The following is a 19,373-nucleotide window of genomic DNA, read 5'->3' on the forward strand; positions in this document are numbered from 1 at the left end:
AGAAAGAACTTTTGTTTCTTTTTTGAAAATCTCCCTCAAGGCAAGTGCACATTTGTTTAATCATCTTAAGTTTTAAAAATAAAATATTTAATTGAGGGGCTCTCCAGATGCCTCTCCAATTGTTCTGTTAGATTTCTCATCAAGTTTTTATTCAGAAAGCAATGCTTGCACTTGGCAACAAATTCAAATAGTATGAAAGGGTATGGAGTGAAATATAAGTCTCTTTTCCTCTCTAGATCCTTAGCTTTCCAGGTTCCTCCACAGAGGCAAATAGTATTGGAAGTTTCTTGTGAATAATTTATAAACATTCTACACATGTACATATAAATGCACTTTGTTCTTCGTCTCTTAAGTAATGGTTTCATTCTATGCATAGTTTTACACACTTTTTTTTTTATGTAATAACACAAGCATATATAGAGATATCTCACTTTTAAAAATAGTAGCTTAGTATTCCATTGGTTGTATGTTCCATAATCTATACAACATGGCTCCTATTGATGGCCACTGGCTGTTATCAATAATGCTGTAATTAACTTCTTTGTACCTATTTCTCAGTACATATGTGAATATATCTTGAGAAAATTCTTTCTAGAATTGCTGAATCAATTGGGCATTTTGGTAGAAAGCAAAAAAGTGCCCTGCACAGAGGATGCATATCAATTTATACCTCCATCAGTAGAGTGTGATAGTGATAGTGCATGTTTGTTTGTCTTGCCATATCTGTCACACCTTTGTAAACGCCATGTTATTATCAAATTTTTTTAACTTTACCAATTATACCCATAACACTTATGTGCTGGACACTGATCTCTGTGGTTTGCATATATTAACTTATGTAACACTTACAAAGCACTGATGAGATGAGTATTATGTTCTCTACACTGCAGATGAGGAAACTGAAGCAAAGGGTGATTACGTAATTGGGAAGTAGTAGAGCTTACAGCCAGAAATCTAGCTCCGGAATCTACACTCTTTGTTCCTGTGCTGAAACACTTCTAAATTCCTTCTCTTTATCCTCTTCCCTCACTGAAGCAATTTTTTTTTTTTTTTTTTTTTTTTTTTTTTTGCCTGTGTTAAGAACTCAAGCCCTTTTCTTCCTTAATGTCCAGGTGAAGGGCAGGCAGAAATGTTTACTGCCACTGTCACTTAATAAGGATCAATATATTACACTGAAAATTAGCAATCTTCAAATCAGGAATGTCACAGATAGCATGTGGGAAGCAAGTTCTTTTGGCTTGATTTGGTTTATTAATTAGACTGATTTTCTTTCTTCTGTGGCTTTCTTCAGCACATGGTAGGCACTTTGGGGTCCTTTTTCACCTTTCAACACAAATTTATTGTTTTTAAAAATAAAATTTTAGTTTGAGATAATTTCAGAGTCACATGTAACTGTCAGAAAGATACAGAGAGATCCCTGCACTTTTTCCCAAGTTTCTCTTCATGATAATATCTCAAGAAACTATAGTATAATATCAGAACCAGGATATTAACATTGATATAGTCAATATACGTAACATTTCCAACACCACAGGGACCCCTATTGTTGCTGTTTCATAGTCATCTCTACCTCTCTTCCTACCTAAAGCCCTCGTTAACATATGGCAATTAATCTATTCTCTATCTCTATGGTTTTGACTTTTAAAGGATGTTATACAAATAAAATTATACAATGTAAACTTTTTGAATTGGTGTTTATTCATTGAGCAAATTTTATGGAGATTCATCCAAGTCGGTGTGTGTATCAATAGTTTGTTTTATTATATCGCTAGGGAGTATTTCATGTTATGGCTGTACCACAGTTTGGTGAACCATTAACCTATGGAAGGACATTTTGGTTGTTTCCAGTTTGGGACTATTATAAGCGAGGCTGTTATGAATATTCATATACAGACTTCTCTGTGGTCCTAACTTTTCATTCCTCTGAGGTAACTGACTAGCAGTGTAACTTCTGTGCCACATGGTAAGTGAATGTTTAGTGTTTTTGTTTGTTGTTAACTGTCAGACTATTTTCCAGAGTGGCTATACTATTTAATACCATCATCAAGGTGTGAGTTTTTCAATTTCTTCATATCCTCTCCAGAATTTGATGTTGCCAGTATTTTTCTTTTGAGCCATTCTGATTAGGTTATCTAGTGATATTGCATTGTGGCTTAAATTTACATTTCCCTAGTGGCTAACAATAGTGAACATGTCCTTATGTTTACTTTATTTGCATCTGTATATCCTCTTCAGTAAAACATCTGTTAAATGTCTTTTGTCAATTTCCTATCTGGATTGTTTAGTGTTTTTTTTTTTTTTTTTTTTTTTTTTTTCTGTTTTTACTGTTGAGTTTTGAGAGTTATTTATATATTCTAGATGCTAGTCCTTTGTCAAATGTATGGTTTGCAAGTAATTTTTCTAACTCTGTAGCTTGTCTTTTGGTCTTTTTATCAGTCTTTGGCAAAGCAAAAGTTTTTAATTTTGGTGAGGTATAAATTTATCAAATTTTAATTTTATGAGTCATGCTTTGGGTATCAATTCTAAGAATAATTTTCTTTGTACTAGATTCCAAAGACTTTTACCTGTTTTATTTCTAAATGTTTTATAAGGTTATATTTAGGTCTGTGATTCATTTTGATAATTTTTAAACAAGCTGTGAGGTTTAGTTCAAAATTCCTTTTGTAGGGGGCACTGTAATTGTCCAATTGATCCAACATCATTTGTTGAAAAAGATAACATTCCTCCATTGAGTCGCTTTTACGCCTTTGTTAAAAATTAGTTGTAGGTATTCTTGTGAATATATTTCTAGGTTCTCTATTCTCTTCTTTCAATCTTAAAATATAAGATTCAGAAAATGTAATTAAGTATAAAGTTTACTTGTGTAGACAGCTTGAGGATAACTACCCAGGAAATACAGACTCCAAACAAATGGAAACAATATTCCAAAGTGGGAAAATTAAGGGTTCATTTATGTAGGCAATTAACAGGATTATAACAATTTCCATACAAGGTAAATACATGTTCTGTAGAGATTGTATTGGTGATAGCTTGCTAAAATCGAATGAAGACTGCTTCAACATTCTGTAAGGTCGAATGACGATCCTAGAGAGTCTTATCTCTGGCAACACAAGGCCTTTCTTAATCACTTACAGGAAAAAGCAGAAGGTGTAGCTGCCTGCTACATGACTCAGGCCACTTCACCACATTCCCCTCAAGGCTCAAAATAATTTAGAGTTCCATTAGCTTTAAGTTCGAATTATTTAATTTCACATTTTCCCCTTTTATCAAGATCTTCCTAAGAATATATTTTAGACAAACTCAGATGGTTTGGCTACTTTCATGTTCAGGAACTTAGTCACACATCACCAGGAAGGCTTCTTAGAGAATCAAGTCCCACATTTCAGGGAATAGTCAGACTATAAAGCTGATTGGGTATATGCTGAATTTAGAGCAAAATGAAGGAGTTGACCTTTTGAGTTAAGCCAGGATACATGGCTGCATCTTCAAATAATGCAATTCTTTGAGCAACCATTATTATAGTTTTATTTTCAATTGTGCAAACCATTGCAAACAAATGTTGCGGCAGCAGTAAAGATGAAAACAAGGTTAAAATACAACAAATGACTTTAACTTCTAGAACAGTTTCTGCCACCAGGTTACCAAAGATCCAAACCAGCTACTTAGCCCATCATTCAGAGAGCATGTTAGATGAAAAAGGTTGGTTATTTGGTTTTTCATATCAGCCATTAATTTAGTGATGTTATCCAATTCATCTGGAATATAGGCATAACACTAATTTTTTATGATAGTGCAATATTCCCCTTGGGCTGTAGTACATCTAAAGCCATATGTTCTAAAATACAGCCTTTCTCATATGAGCAACTTAATTGTTTAATAAAAAGATGCCCATGTAGCTGTTATTTGTGGCCTTTTTTGTGTAATTGGTTAAGGCCTCTAAATGCCAAATGACATCCTCGATATTCAGTTATAGCAGAAAGATGGAAGCTAAATGAGCATACCAATGGAACACAGAAAAAGTGCAATGAAATTGTAAATAAGGAAAATTTGCAGGTTTTGAAAAGGTATGAACTATTTAACGTTGTGCCCAGACATAACCCAAAGAATATATCCTTACAATACTGGGAGTAACCATGGCCATGGATTGGTTCTATGTAGCCAAAATATTCCGTTCAGAGCTAGCCAATAAATATACAGCTGTTGTGCCCATTTAGTGGTATACAAATCAGTATTTTGTAATATAATGGTGTGGATACTCTGTTTCTTAGGAATCTATACTGCATATTTAGTGCTGTTGGATCATGTATCTTTGGTGTGATTCTTTTGTTCCTAGTGTAAATGAATGAACTAAGCTGACCAAAAGAGGGGATAAGCCAGGCAAAACTGTCACGATTTCTTTTTATAACATCTCGAAATTGAATTGTCTTGTTTCTCAGTTGGGACAGTGCTAACATTAAACCTAACGAATTGGCTACCAAAAATCTCTTCCTATGTCCCTTGCTTTGTAAAGTATTATTAATAGGTCAGTGTTATACGGCATTCTTGGTTATACTTGTGTTAAGCACCAATGACTTTTCATAGGTCTGTCTTTCATAATTTTAAATAGAAACAGCTAGTGTTTACCAGAATGGGTTGATCTTAAATTAAGCAAAACCAATGAAAGAGCTTTGGGAAAGGAATTTTAAAAGCCTCAGTTAATTTTGCCAACTGAGCTTTGATTATTCTACTTGTGCATTCCACTAACCCAGATGACTGGAGGTGATATTCAAAATGAAAATGTTAGAGAATGGGCCAGACTTTACATATTAACTAAATTATTTTTCCAGTGAAATGATTATTTCTGTCATGATGAATTTTAACAGGAGTTCCCAAAGTTGGAGTAATTCTTTCTAACATAACTTTACTTGCCACTATCATTATTGCTATTCTGAATGAAAATGTTTCTAAAAAATAAGAAAACTCAAATAATTATTGGAATGTACTTGTATCATTGTGATAGTGGCATAAAATGGATAAAACTGAATTGTCATACCTTGACAGGGCCTTCGGATAAAAAAAAAAACGACCTTGAAATCTATGTAAAGGTTTTCCTATATTATGTTTTGAACAGATGTGGCAAAAATTGTTATGCCTGATAAGTAACAGTTGGTGAAGGCTTGTAATTTTATTGGGGCTACAATGACTTAAATCCAGTGCATAAATTAGGAAAGATAACTAATTTGATTTGAGGCGTGGGTAGAACATTTAGTCCAAAGCATAACCCAGTCTCAAAGAATTATGTTCCTCCTTTTGTTTCCCAATCTCCTTATTCTGTTTTTGAATCTTTGAATTGAACTATTTTTTTTAAATCAAAACCAAGTGCTTTTTTAAAAGCTAAAATTACATTTATTTTCTTATTCAGGCACTTTCATAACAGTCATTTGGCTATATTATTTCCCAATTTATTTCATTTGCTTTCTGGAAAGTCAGACTTTGAATGGCCTATAATCTTGATAACGGCTAATTATTTTGGGAATAATATGCCTTCTAATAATTCTGAAACAAGTTATTCATTTTTTATGTACTGACTAAAAAAAGTAAAAATTCCTCTTTGTTTCTGTAGCATTCCAAAGGTATTGGATACTCCAAAGACATATTCTTGTATAAATATTAGCGGTTGTTCCTTTAGCCAATTGATAAGTTCTAATTAATTCTGTTAACTCTATTTTTTTGAGCTGAGCTTGCTTCCAAAAGATAAACACATTTTGTTTCCTCAATTAAAGATTTATAGCATAAATAGTATGACAAACTCCAGATTTATTTTTCAAGTAAGATCCATATGCAAACTAAACAACATCGGTATTATTAGTAAAGGGAGTTCTTTGTAGGTGAATCCTAGGAGTGAAAAGCTGTTTTATTAAAATTATTCAATCATGTGGCATTTTATCTGAAGGCAGAGGGAGAAGAGTGGTAGGATTCAGGTTATTGCATCTGGAGATTAAAATATAGGGAGAATTAAGAAGAACTTCATAGGAAGCCAATCTATTAACTGAATCTCTTTTATATAATTTTGTAGTAAAATATCGCATAGACATAACACATATAAACTGTAGACATACAGACACACAGACAGAAGCAGGTCTTAGAGCTGTATGAGATTATTCAATTGTCAGTTTTTAAATAGTTTCTCTCCCCTCTTTAGACTGTCAGCTTCTTCATTGCCTGTTCTGTTGCCCTAGATAATTGGCAGCTAGGCAATCCTAAATTTGCATTTCCAAAGACATTAGCCTTAGGTGAAAATGTATAGTCCAAAGCCACAGAACATAGATCTAAACACCATTATTTGCTGAGACAAAGAAGGGCATAAAGAACCAGTGAAGAAAAGATTGCCACGAAAAGTATCCTAAGCTAAGGTAAGGCTTGTTATGTAAATTTTAAGCCTATGTCCTCCGCATAATAATCAACTTAGTTTGTTTCTTGATTAGATTACTGACTTCAGGTTAGAGCCCTTTAATGTATAGGGCAAGAAAAGCATGCTGTTTTCACTGCCTAATAATGACATATGTGAAAACCAGGTGTAACTGGAAAGCAGATTACTTCAGTTACCCCATGGTGTCTTTTCTCTCTCACTGGTGAGTTTTTCCATAGCTTCAATGTGTCCAAACCACACTTATCTATATGCACAAAGAAACAAGTAATAACCTACAGCAACAACCACTTATTGTAAATGCTGTCAGCCATCTCCAAACTGCAGCCCTTACCAGGTGGCTTGGCAGCATTTCACACCCACAGGCCAAGTTTTTTCAAAGAACAAAGTAATCACCATTAAGTCCAAAAGTCAAAGAGATCAGGGAAAGAGAACAGAGCTTTATAGCTGGGAGAAATCTTTCCATGACTCTCCAGACTCCACAAGAAAAGCAGAAGACCTCCAAAGGGATGTGTGGGGATTTTTTTCTGTGCAGGTCTCAGGGCTGCTAGAAGTCTCCTCTATATTTTTTGAAGTGGTATAAAAGATGGCAAATGGAAGGAGGAGCAGAAGTAGAATGAAATGGAATAACAAATCTTATAGGAAACCAATTGGGAAGATTGTAAGCCTTCCAAAAGACAAAAATTATCTGTTTGGTACTATTGAATGTTGAGAAATGACTACGTTATTAATTGTTCTTGGTTTCTGTGCAAATTTCCATCCTATACATTTGGTTTTCTTTCCAGAAGGAGGGAAAGGTTAACTGGGATTGCACAGCAAATATTCAAGCCTCTTATTATCTAACACAAAACTCTAGATTTTACTCTCTCCAAAGCCTCTGATTTTAGAGGGTAATTTTAGAAGACATTTTGATAAATGTATGTGAATTTTTATTGGAGCAGCTAGAATAATTTTTCCAATATTGGTGGAGGGTTTTGACAACAATTAATTAAGTACTATCTTTAACAGCTCCTGTAATTCTTCATTATTTATCAATGTAGTTTCCTCCATGGTGATATAAATTGTAATTTTCAAATTAAGGGAATCAGATTTTGAAAAAAAAATTGTACTCGTAGTTCTATTTTATTTTCTAATTATAAATACATCTCCCCCTTTTGAGAGAGGAACAAATGGAAAATATGTTATTCTAAGAATATTTTTCCTGTCAAATGGATGGAGCCAGAGGGAGTCAAGAGGAAAACATTTGTTCTCAGTAGAGAACCTAATTTAAAAATTATAAATTCAGATTTATGTGCTGTTACAGGAATATTTGTTACACCCACCATCTGTATTGGTTTTGTTTGACCGTGAGGAATAAGACCTTATAGTAAGGTGGGATTTATTTCTGATAATGTAGCTCCAGATTCAATAAGAGCTTCTCTTTGCTTTTTGTTTAAAATAGTTACAATTTATCTTAAGGTATTGGTGTTAGTGAGAAGAGGGAAGGTCCCTTTGATTTTCTCAGAGCACCCCATTTTTTCTTAATTTTAATTTTAATTTTAGTTTTAAGTTCCACCTTTAACCATGGTTGATAAATCAAGGCAAGTTCTCCTCTACGGGATGCAGGTGTTCCTGAAATAAAGTCGGAATACTAGAAGAAGAAAGAAGAGGCAAAAGGGGAATAAGTCCAGACAGAAAAGTTCTGACAATGGAGGACAAAGCGAAGCATCAGCTGATGAAGGAGAAGAAATTTCAACAGTCTTTTTAATTCAGAAATTGTTTTAGACAATTTTTTGTTTTCTTTCTGCAAAGACTTTATCAGACCTCTTTTAGATGCTTCTAAATACAATTGGAAATATCTGTGTCAATTATTGTTATTTTTTTAGGGCTGGTTTTATCTAATTGAACACATATATATGCTAGTTTAAGTCTTTCAAAGACATTCCATTTTGGCCACTATGATTTGGGATTATTGCAAATTATGCATGACTAGTTTTCTAAGTACTTACATGAAGAGGCACCATAAGTACTAAATATGAATCTAGCTGATGTTTCTAGTGGAGGATCTCTCCTTAAGGAGGAAGACTAGTTTTTAGATGCATAATTTAGATTTACCTCTTTAATGACCAAAAGATTTAGATGAAGGTGTTTTGGATTGAGTGTGCTGCCTCCAGAAATAGCTCCTCAAGGAAATCGAGTCAGTTCCTTCTCTTTATGTGTCTTGATATCCCAAGAAACTTGGTCACTTAATGTACAAGATAATCAGCCTTTACTCATGACCACCATATTAAATAAGGTTTTCTATATGATCTACTGAAGGGATTACTTGTGAGACTATTTCACATCACAAGCATTGAGCTCCAACACTTCCACAAGAACTTCATGACCTAATGTGCATTTTGGCCAGGAGAAACAGTGTCTCTCATTTTGGTGACTTATGATTTTCCTCATAAAGAGCATTTTGTTCACTTAAGAAGAAAGTTTAGATTTTTCAACAGAACCAAGCTTCAGAATATGGTCAATTTTAAAGATTACAAATTTGCTTAAACCACAAAGATTCACTTACATCTTTCAAAGAGAAACTGTCTTCTCCTTGACCAAAATTCTGAATAAGGGAAAATATTATAGAAACTATGAGTAATTCAAAACAAAATCTTAACCTCATAGAAAAGTAAAAGTTACAAATCTGCAGTTAGCAGAATTTCTAAAGAAACAGAAACAAAACTCTAACCTTGCAGTAAAGCTTCAATTGCAACCTTGTTGAGTTAGGAATGTCTATAGCACAAAAAATTATAAATTTCATTCAAACTGGGAGACTTGAACCCCTGAGAGAAGCCTTTCCAAAAATTGTTTTGGATTCTGGCAAGGTCGGGTGAATAAAAGTCATTTGTGTTGGTGTCAGGGCTCCAGTTATCTGCTTGATTAGTTCTATTATAAAGAGACACTGGGGAAGGAGGCCAAGATGGCCAATTAGAAACAACTGTTGTTTGTGGCACTTATGGTGAGGAATAAAAGAGGAGTGGAAATACAGCACCTTCAACTGAAATATCCAAGTTCTCACATTGGGAATGATTAGGGAAACAATTTGACACACAGAGAAGAAATCAAAACAGAGTGGAACAATGGCCTAGCTGAGAGAAACATGGAGCCAAGGAAACCCACACCTCCAGCCAAGGAAAGTGGTGTGGGAGAAACTGAGGCAACTAGGGTCTGGAATAGATCCCCAGCAAGCCAAAGCAGCCTTACAGAATAGTAGCCAGACTATTAAAAGAAAAACAAACAAACAAAAACAACAATAAACAAAAAAACTCCATCAAAAAGAGAGCAACCTTGAAGATTAAAGATATATAAGACCATAAATATAAGAAAGAACCAATGAAAAAACACTGAAAACTCAAAAAGCCAGAGTGCCCTTTATTCCAGATGACCGCAACACCTTTTCAGCAAGGGCTCAGGTCCAGGCTGAGGCGGAGATAGCTGAAATTATAGAAGTAGGCTTCAGAAGGTGGGTAATGCCGAACTTTGCTGAAGTAACGGAACATGTAGTAACCCAACGCAAAGAAGCTAAGAATTATGATAAAACAATACAGTAGTGGAAAGTCGAAACGGCCAGTTTAGAGAGGACCATAACTGACCTGTTAGAGCTGAAAAACACACTGTGACAACTTCAGAATGCAATCACAAGTATTAATAGCAGAATAGACCACAAAGAGGAAAAAAATCTCAGAGCTTGAAGACTATCTTTCTGCAATAAGACAAGTAGATAAGAGTAGAGAAAAAAGAATCAAAAGTAATAAAGAAAACTTCAAAGAAATATGAGATTATGTAAAGAGACTGAATCCAAGAATGATTAGGGTACCTGTAGTAGATGGGAAGAATGGAACCAAGTTTGAAAACATACTTCAAGATATCATGCAGGAGAACTTCCCCAAGGTAGCAAGACCGGCCAACTTTCACATTCAGGAAATGCAGAGAACCCCAGGAAGATACTCCATGAGAAGATAATTCTCAAAATCACATAATCATCAGATTCTCAAAGGTCTAAATGAAAGAAAAAATGTTAAGGGCAGCCAAAGAGAAAGGCCAGGTTACTTCCACAGGGTAGCCCATCAGACAAACAGTGGACATCTTAATGAAAACTCTTTAAGCTAGATGAGATCGGGAGCTAAATATTTAATATTCTTAAAGAAAAGAATTTTCAACCCTGAATTTCATATCCAAGCAAACTAAGCTTCATAAGTGAAAGAGAAGTAAGTTCCCTTACAGACAAGCAAATGCTGAGGGAATTCGTCACCACCAGACCTGCCTTACAAAAGCTCCTGAAGGTAGCACTAAATATGAAAAGAAAACCTATTACCAGCCACTTCAAAAACACACTGAAGCACACAGACCAGTGACATTATGAAGCAACTACATAAACAAGTCAGAAAAATAACCTGCTAGCATCATGATGACAGGATCACATCTGCACATAACAATACTAACCTTAAATGTAAATTAATTAAATGTCCCAATTGAAAGACACAGAGTGGCAAGCTAAATAAAGAACCAAGACCCGTTGTCATGCTGTCTTCAAGAAACCCATCTCACATGCAGACACATAGGCCCAAAATAAAGGAATTGAGGAAAATTTACCAAGCAAATGGAAAACAGAAGGAAGCAGGGGACATGTAGGAACATTCCTAGTTTCTGAAAAAACAGGCTTTAAACCAACAAAGATCAAAAAAAGACAAAGAAGGACATTACATAATAGCAAAGGATTCAATTCAACAAGAAGAATTAACTATCCTAAATACATATGCACCCAATGCAGGAGCTCCCAGATTTATAAAGCAAGTTCTTAGAGACCTTCAAAGAGACTTAGACTCCCGCACAATAAAAGTGAGACTTTAATACCCCACGGACAATGTTAGACAGATTATCAAGACAGAAAATCAACAAAGACATACAAAAGTTTAACTCAGCTCTGGATTGAGCAGACCTAATAAATATACAGAAAACTCTACCAGATAACAGCAGAATATATGTTCTTCTCATCACCACACAACACTTACTCTAAAATTGATCACATAATTTGAAGTAAAGGACTCCTAAGGAAATGCAGAAGAACTGAAATTATAGCAAACAGTCTCTCAGACCACAGTACAAATTAGATATCAAGATTTAAAAATTTACTGAAAACCACACAACTACATGGAAACTGACCAATCTACTCCTGAATGACTCCTGGGTAAATAATAAAATTAAGGCAGAACTCAAAAGTTTCTTTGAAAGTAATAAGAACAAAGAGACAATATACCAGAATCTTGGGGATGAAGTTAAAGCAGTGTTAAGAGGGCAATTTACAGCACTAAATGTCCATATCAAGAAAATTGGAAAGATCTCAAGTTAACCTAACAGCAAACAAACCCCAAAGGTATCAGAAGACAAGACATAACCAAGATCAGAGCTGAACTGAAAAACATAGAGACACATATACTAAAATTGGAACGATACAGAGAAGATTAGCATGGCTCCTGCGCAAGGATGACCCACCCTGCTTTTCTTTCTTATCCATGTGACAAGTTATTTCCCTAATTATTTCCAATGCAATCTCCTAGACATTTCAGTTGAAGATGCTGTATTCACTCTCCCCTTTCATTCCCATCCATGAGAAGATTCAAATAAACACAATCAGGAATGGTAAGTGTGATATCACCACTGACCCAACAGAAATACAAACAACAATCAGAGAATACTAATAAACACTTCTATTTATATAAACTAAAAAATCCAGAAGGAATAAATAAGTTCCTGGACACATACACCCTCTCAAGACTGACCAAGAATGAAACTGAATCTCTGAATACACCAGTGACAAGTTCGGAAATGACCAGAGGGATTCACAGCTGAATTCTACCAGAGGCACAAAGAAGAGCTCGTACCATTTCTACTGAAGCTGTTTCAAAACATTGAAAAGAAGAGACTCCTTCCTAACTCATTCATTGAGTCCAGCATCACCCTGATACTAAAACCTGGCTGAGATATAACAATAACAAAAACCTCAGGGCAATATCATTGATGAACATAAATGCAATAATCCTCAACAAAATACTGGCAAACTGAATCCAGCAGCACATCAGAAAGCTTATCCACCATGATCAAGTAGGATTCATCTCTGGGATGCAAGGTTGGTTAAATATATGCAAATCAATAAAGGTGATTCATCACATAAACAGATGTAAAGACAAAAACCACATGATTATTTCAAAAGATGCAGAAAATGCCTTTATTTATTTATTTATTTATTTATTTATTGTTTCATTGTCATAGGTTATTGGGGAACAGGCAGTGTTTAGTTACAAAAGCTAACTCTTTAGTGTTGATTTTGAGATTTTGGTGCACCCATCACCTGAGCAGTATACGCTGTACCCTATTTGAAGTCTCTTATCTCTCACACCATTACCACCCTTTCCACCTGGGTCCCCAAAGTCCATTTTGACATTCTTATGCCTTTGCATTATCATAGCTTAGCCCTAGCGTATCAGTGAGAACATACAATGTGTGGTTTTTCATTCTAGAGTTACTTCACTAAGAATTATAGTCACCGATCTTATCCAGGTCACTGTGAATGCCAGTAATTTATTCATTTTTATGGCTAAGTAGTATTCCATAGTGTATATATATATATAAAATCACGGCTTCTTTATTCAATCATTGATTGATGGGCATTTCAGTTGGTTCCACATTTTTGCAATTGCAAATTGTGCTGCTATAAACATGCATGTACAAGTATCTTTTTTAAAGGGAAATACAATGTGCTTAATTTTAATTATCATTGAATATAAGGCACTACTCTAAGCAGTGAAAATAAACTCACTAAATCCTCATGCCATTATGAAATAAGTATTATTGGCCTCATACTCATTTTACAAAGCAGAAAATGGGAAAATGAGACACTCTGATGTTTTGTACAGCCAAAAGATAATCATTTGAGCTTGAGTTTGAAGCCAGGTAGTCTGACCTGAGTCCACTTCCTTAGCCCAAGCTATAATCTCTCTGTTATAGTGTGCTGTTTAATTGGCTCACTGGTCTCTAAAAAAAAATTTCAAATCAATCTCGACTAAAATTCAGTTTTAGATAAATCAAGTAAAACCCATAAAATATTATTTTACACTGTACTATAAAGTTGAAGCATTTTTTCTTCAATTTCTCTTTCTGCTTATCAAAGACAATCACTGGCTAAATATTGAACAAAATCAAAACTGGTGAATAAAATTATTATTATTATTATTTAAATAAATAACTTTTTAATTATTATACTTTAAATTCTTTCTCTGGTCCACTCTTCTGAAGTAATTTTCCTCCTTTGTAAACAGAGTACTAAATAAGGCTAGGAATCCCTGATTTTCTTGGCTTGTCTCTCCCATCATGGATTACTTGCCTTAAGAGTGAGTTCGGGTGTGGGCAATTAGGTTACAGCAGTCTTTGCCTGTCATACTTTAAATAGACATTCTACACTGAGTAGGAAGGCTTGGTCAAGAAGATGGACACAGACCTCTTGGCCACAGTTCCTTAAAATGTATTTAACACAGAGCTGAGAGCTGATAAATGCCAGTGGTATGCCCTTCCAAGGGAAGAACTGAAGCCCTAGACTGGGCATTGGAAAGAGAGGGAGCGCTGTCTTCTTGGCCATGACTACCTGTTATAGAAATATCATCACACTTAACCTGAAATAGGAAGGAAGTGGTTTGTGGCTTAAATGCCATAGACTGTCACTGTTTTTATAGAGATTTAGTAGATTTTCTTGAAATACATATTTTTCAATTTTCTGAAAGGGCTTAGGACAATTTCCATATATATTGATAGTTTTATATAATCTCTCCAGATTAATAGTTGTTTTGTTATGGAGAAGGTCCACTGAGCACCTCATTGTACCATCGGGGAAGTCTTTCCATTCTGTAGTGTTTTTGAGTGTATATCCTTATACAGATTTTTGAAGTTATTTCTCTGGGTATTATAGTATATATACATAACTTATCAAAAGCTACTGAATTGACATTTTGCCTTTTTGGGTAAAGAATCACAGTTTCATCTTGTTTTGTGTTTTCAAAAATTATTCTATTTTAATAATTGTCTTAAATATTTTCTATACATATATTGAGAAACACATCAGATACTATCATAATTTTTGCTTTAAGCATAAAAAAATTGAGAAAACTCAAAAGAACGAAAATCTCTTGCATTGTATTTACCCATTGTTTTGTTTTTCTTTCTTTTCTGTTTTTTTTTTTTTTTTTCTTTCTTTCTTTCTCCCTGATGGTACAAGATCCCTTCTTTTATTACTTCTGTTCTGTAAAAGAACTCTGTTATTTTTTTTAGGGTAGGTCTGCTAACGACAAATTTTCTTAGGTTTTCTATTTCTGAAAGTGCTTTTATATTTTCTTCATTCTTGAAAGATAATTTCACTGGATACAGATTTCAGGGTTGGCAAAACTCAAAACATACTGTACCAATTCTTTATGGCTAGCATGGCTTCTGATGAAAAAAAATCTTCTGTCATTCCAATAGTTTTACCTCTATAGGTAAATTGTCATCTCCCTCTTGCTGCTTTTCAAAAGTTTGATGATAATTATGCTGTGTCTTGGCATAAACTTCTGCATTTTTTTTTTTTTAATGTGTGGGGTTTGTTCAGCTTCTTTAATCTGTCGGTTGTGGTCTTTTTCCAAATTTGGGAAATTTTAGCTCTTATGTTTTTGAATACTGTGGCAGCCTCACCCATTTTCACCTTTCCTCCTGGGACACTGATGATTTGAATGTCAGATCTTTTTTTAGGTCCCACAGGTCTCTGAGTCTCTGTTCATTTCCTTTTCCAGTCCATCCTTTCTCTGTTGTTCAAATTGGATAATTAATATTGTTTTATCTTCAAGTTCACTGATTCTTTTTTGTCTTATCCATTCTTCTCTTGAGTATATCCACTGAGGCTTTTTTAAATTACAGATATTTTTATTTTTCTGTTATGAAAGTTTTATTTGGCTCTTTTGCTTATTTGCTGTATTTTTATTTATTTTCGTTTGTATTTCTATGTATTATTTTAGGTACAGGGGTACATGTGCAGGTTTGTTACATAGATAAACTGTGTGTCAGATTATTTTGCCACCCAAGTAATAAGTTTTGTGTACAGATTATTTTGCCACCCATGTAATAAGCATAGTACCCAATAGGTATTTTTTTTTCCTGATCCTTTTCCTCTTCCCACCCTCAATTAGGCCCTAGTGTCTGTTGTTCCCCTCTTTGTATTCATGTGTTCTTATTGTTTATCTCCCATTTCTAAGTGAGAACATGCAGTATTTGGTTTTCTGCTGCTGCATTAGTTTGCTGAAGACAATGGACTCCAGCTCCATCCATGTTGCTACCAAAGAAATAATCTCATTCTTTCTTATGGCTACGTAGTATTCCATGATGTATATGTACCACACTTTCTTTATTCAGCCTACTGTTGATGGATATTTAGGTTTATTGCATTTCTTTGATATTGTGAATAGTGCTGCAATGAACATATTTGCATACATGTGTCTTTTTCTTTTTGAAACAGAGTCTCGCTCTATCACCAGGCTGGAGTGCAGTGATGTGACCTCTGCCTCCCAGGTTCAAGTGAGTCTCCTGTGTCAGCCCCTCAAGTAGCTGGGACTACAGGCGCACACCACCACGCCCAGCTAATTTTTGTATTTTTAGTACAGATGGGGTTTCACCATGTTGGCCAGGATGGTCTCGATCTCTTGACCTCGAGATCTGCCTGTCTTGGCCTCCCAAAGTGCTGGGATTACAGGAGTGAGCCACTGTGCCGGGCCCTGAATGCATGTGTCTTTGTGTTAGAGCAATTTACATTACTTTGAGTATATACCCAAGAATGAGATTGCTGGGTTAAATGGTAATTCTGTTTTAAGTTGTTGGAGGAACCACCACACTGCTTTCCACAATGCGTGAACCCATTTATACTCCCACCAACAGTGTATCAGCATTTGCTTTCTTCAACCTTGCTTGCATTTGTTATTTTTTGACCTTTTAGTAATAGCCACTCTGACTGTTGTAAGATGATATCTCACTGTTGTAAGATGCCTCTGGCTTTGTTCTTTTTGCTCAGGAATGGTTGGCTATTCAGGCTCTTTTTTGGTTCCTTATGAATTTTAAAATAGCTTTGTTTTTTTTTAATTCTGTGAAGAATGTCCTTGGTAGTTTTATAGGAATAGCATTTATATATTTTTCAATTATGAAGCAAGTATATAATTGTGCATTGAACCATTTTTATGATGGGTGCTTTAAAATTTTTGTTGGATAATATCAAGATCTGTGTCACCACATTGACATCGGTTGATTATTTTTTTCCTATTTGAGATTTTCCTCATTCTTGCTATAATGTATGGTTAAAAAAATTATCCTGCACATTTTGTGTGTCATTAGACACTGGGTAGTTTTTAAATATTCTATTTAACAGGCCTCCTCTGACACCATACAAATGGGAGAAGCGGAGTAACCTCATCATTAGTGCCAGGTGGGGGACAGAAATCTAAGTCTCATACTCAGCCTTCCTTGACACCCCAGAGATAAGAGTGCCTTCTTACTGCTAGGCAAAGTTGAGAGTTTTAGCTTTTTGCTAGGTCTCTGATTACATCACCCTGGCAAAAAGGGGGAGAAGTACGTTTTTTTACTGCTTCCCATGTGGTCTCCACTGACAACTTTGGGTAGGAAAATGCCTTGTTACTTCTGGATGATAGAGAATACTCTGGCATCTTACTCAGCCCCCACTGACATTGGTGGAGCAGGGAGTAGGAGGAGTGTCCTGTAACCACTGGGTAGGTGTGGAATCCGAGACCCCTGCTAGGCCCCAACTGATACCATAGAGACATGCTTGTTATCACAGGGCAGTGATAACAGTCTCCAGTCCCCGTTTGATCTTCTCTGATACCACTTTTACAAGAGAGGATGGGACACCACATTACAGCATGGCAAAGGTGGAAGTCTTGTCTTTCTCCACTCTTGTCAGTAGAGTGGAGATGATGCCATAGTTTTTTCCGTGGTGTTTGGCTGAGGAAGGGCAGTTATTGTCTAAAAGTTTTCTGTATCACTAAGTTGCCGCTTTTCTTTTCTTTTGGCTGGAGAGAGCAGGTTTTTCTTGGGAGCATTTTAGGTCTATGCTTATTAATATTTCCATGTTGCTGGCTTTTCTTACCACCCAATCCGAGATATATGAGGCAAAAAGAAAACCCAGGGCACTCATGTTGTTTACCAAGTTCTATGGCGCCTAAATAGTCTATCTTCTTCTCTCCACCTTTTAGGGTCTTCTCATAATCGTGTATACAATGCCTACAAATTTCACCTTTAATTAGTAGAAGGAATAGAGAAGTGCATCCATTCCTTTTTGGTGTGGAATCTAAAGCCTTTAATTGGTTTTTATGAGGTAAATTTGGATGTAGCTTGGTTTGAGTCTGTGGACTCTGCCCAGGAAGCTGGCATATTAGAAGCCCTCTACATTTGGTCACCACAGGAAATTTTTTAAAAAAACAATCTCCTATGTCCAAGCTGCACTACAGGCAGTTAAGTCAGAATCCCTGGGGATAAGATCTAGGTGTCAGTATTTTTAAAACTCCCCAGGTGATTCCAGTATAAAATCAAGGTTAAGAATCACTGCTGCATGATTTTTTGATTAGGGCTAAATTAGAAACACATCTCATACAAGACAGCAGGGAGGCAGAATCAAGAAGAGATTAATCAGCGATTGGAAACTAAGACTTCATGAAAAAAAAAAAGTCTCTGACTAAACCCAGATTTTTTCATCTTTCTCCATATATGCTCTTCAATAAAATATTGTTAAACACTATAATGATGTTTAATATTGTTACCAATTTACTACTGAGTTCTGTTTCCAAAGACAACACATACCTGAGTAGAAAAGTCCACCACAATCTGTTTCTTTATTGTCCCTACTTATGGGAAACTTACCTTAGATTTAGCTTGATAATCTTAAAATGATCCTTAGAGGCAAATTTAATCAAATGTGATTAAAATTTCAGGATTAAACAAAGCTGATTCCAAAAGGGAATAAAAATATCAATAAATCACATAGATTAGACAAGAATCAATCCCTATTCACTCAGTTGTGTTCTAGTGACCATTTCTGGTTATCTTCTCTGTTTTCCTCTTTGAGATCTTCTCTGTCACCAAGAATGAGTCTACAGCAAAGGTAGGTTTCATTCATTGCACGTTAGGTTGGAAATGGTTCTAGTGATCACAGAGCCCAGTCCCCATTGTGCACCAAGGAGAAAATTGAGGTCTAGAAAAAGGAAGGGTCTCACTACAGCTAGGGAATTAGGGAATGGCGGAAGTGAGACAAGAATTCAGATCTCCAGCATGTTCTTTGAGTGATACCACGGGGGCCAAGGAAACAGTATAATCGATGTAGTTACTCACGTTATATGGGAATTAGTATATTATAAACTGAAGATATTTTGAAACTAGTATGTGATTCTTGAAAACTCCTAGGGAAACTGTCTGATGTAGCTTTCCAAGCTGAACACTATGAGGAACTCAACGGGATAAAAATACTCGTTCTTGAGGCCTGTCTTAAGGAGGCAGCTGTGGTATAGTGGACAGTGCTGGACCTCAGAGTCAGACAGACTTGGGCTGAAATTCAGAATGTCACTTGCTGCTATATAGTCATAGAAAAAATATCAAACCTTTGTGAATTTTAGTTTCTTCTTTTGCAAAATAAAGATTGTAAAGGATGCCTACCGCCTAGGAATAGCATTGTATTGAATAAGTATTGAATAAGACAAAGTATGGAAGTAGAAAAGCACATGAGCAATAATCACCAAATATAGTTTTTCATCCACCTTCTCTTTCACTAAACTACTCCTTAGAAAGGAGCTCCTAATGAAGGTAAATTGCTCCCACTAGAATCCACAAGGAAGAAATGCTATGTAGAAGATCGCCAGGTGGCTGCACAGCTGCC

The 19,373-nt window shown here is 35.4% G+C and overlaps 1 pseudogene; it reads left to right on the forward strand.

The window, feature by feature from the left end:
* The first annotated feature begins 11,839 nt into the window (after positions 1-11,839).
* LOC116535112 lies at positions 11,840-11,938 on the forward strand (annotated as a pseudogene).
* The last annotated feature ends 7,435 nt before the right edge of the window (positions 11,939-19,373 follow it).

Source organism: Sapajus apella, unplaced genomic scaffold, assembly GCF_009761245.1.
Source record: "Sapajus apella isolate SASKATOON/1434 unplaced genomic scaffold, GSC_monkey_1.0 scaffold91, whole genome shotgun sequence".
NCBI lineage: Eukaryota > Metazoa > Chordata > Mammalia > Primates > Cebidae > Sapajus > Sapajus apella.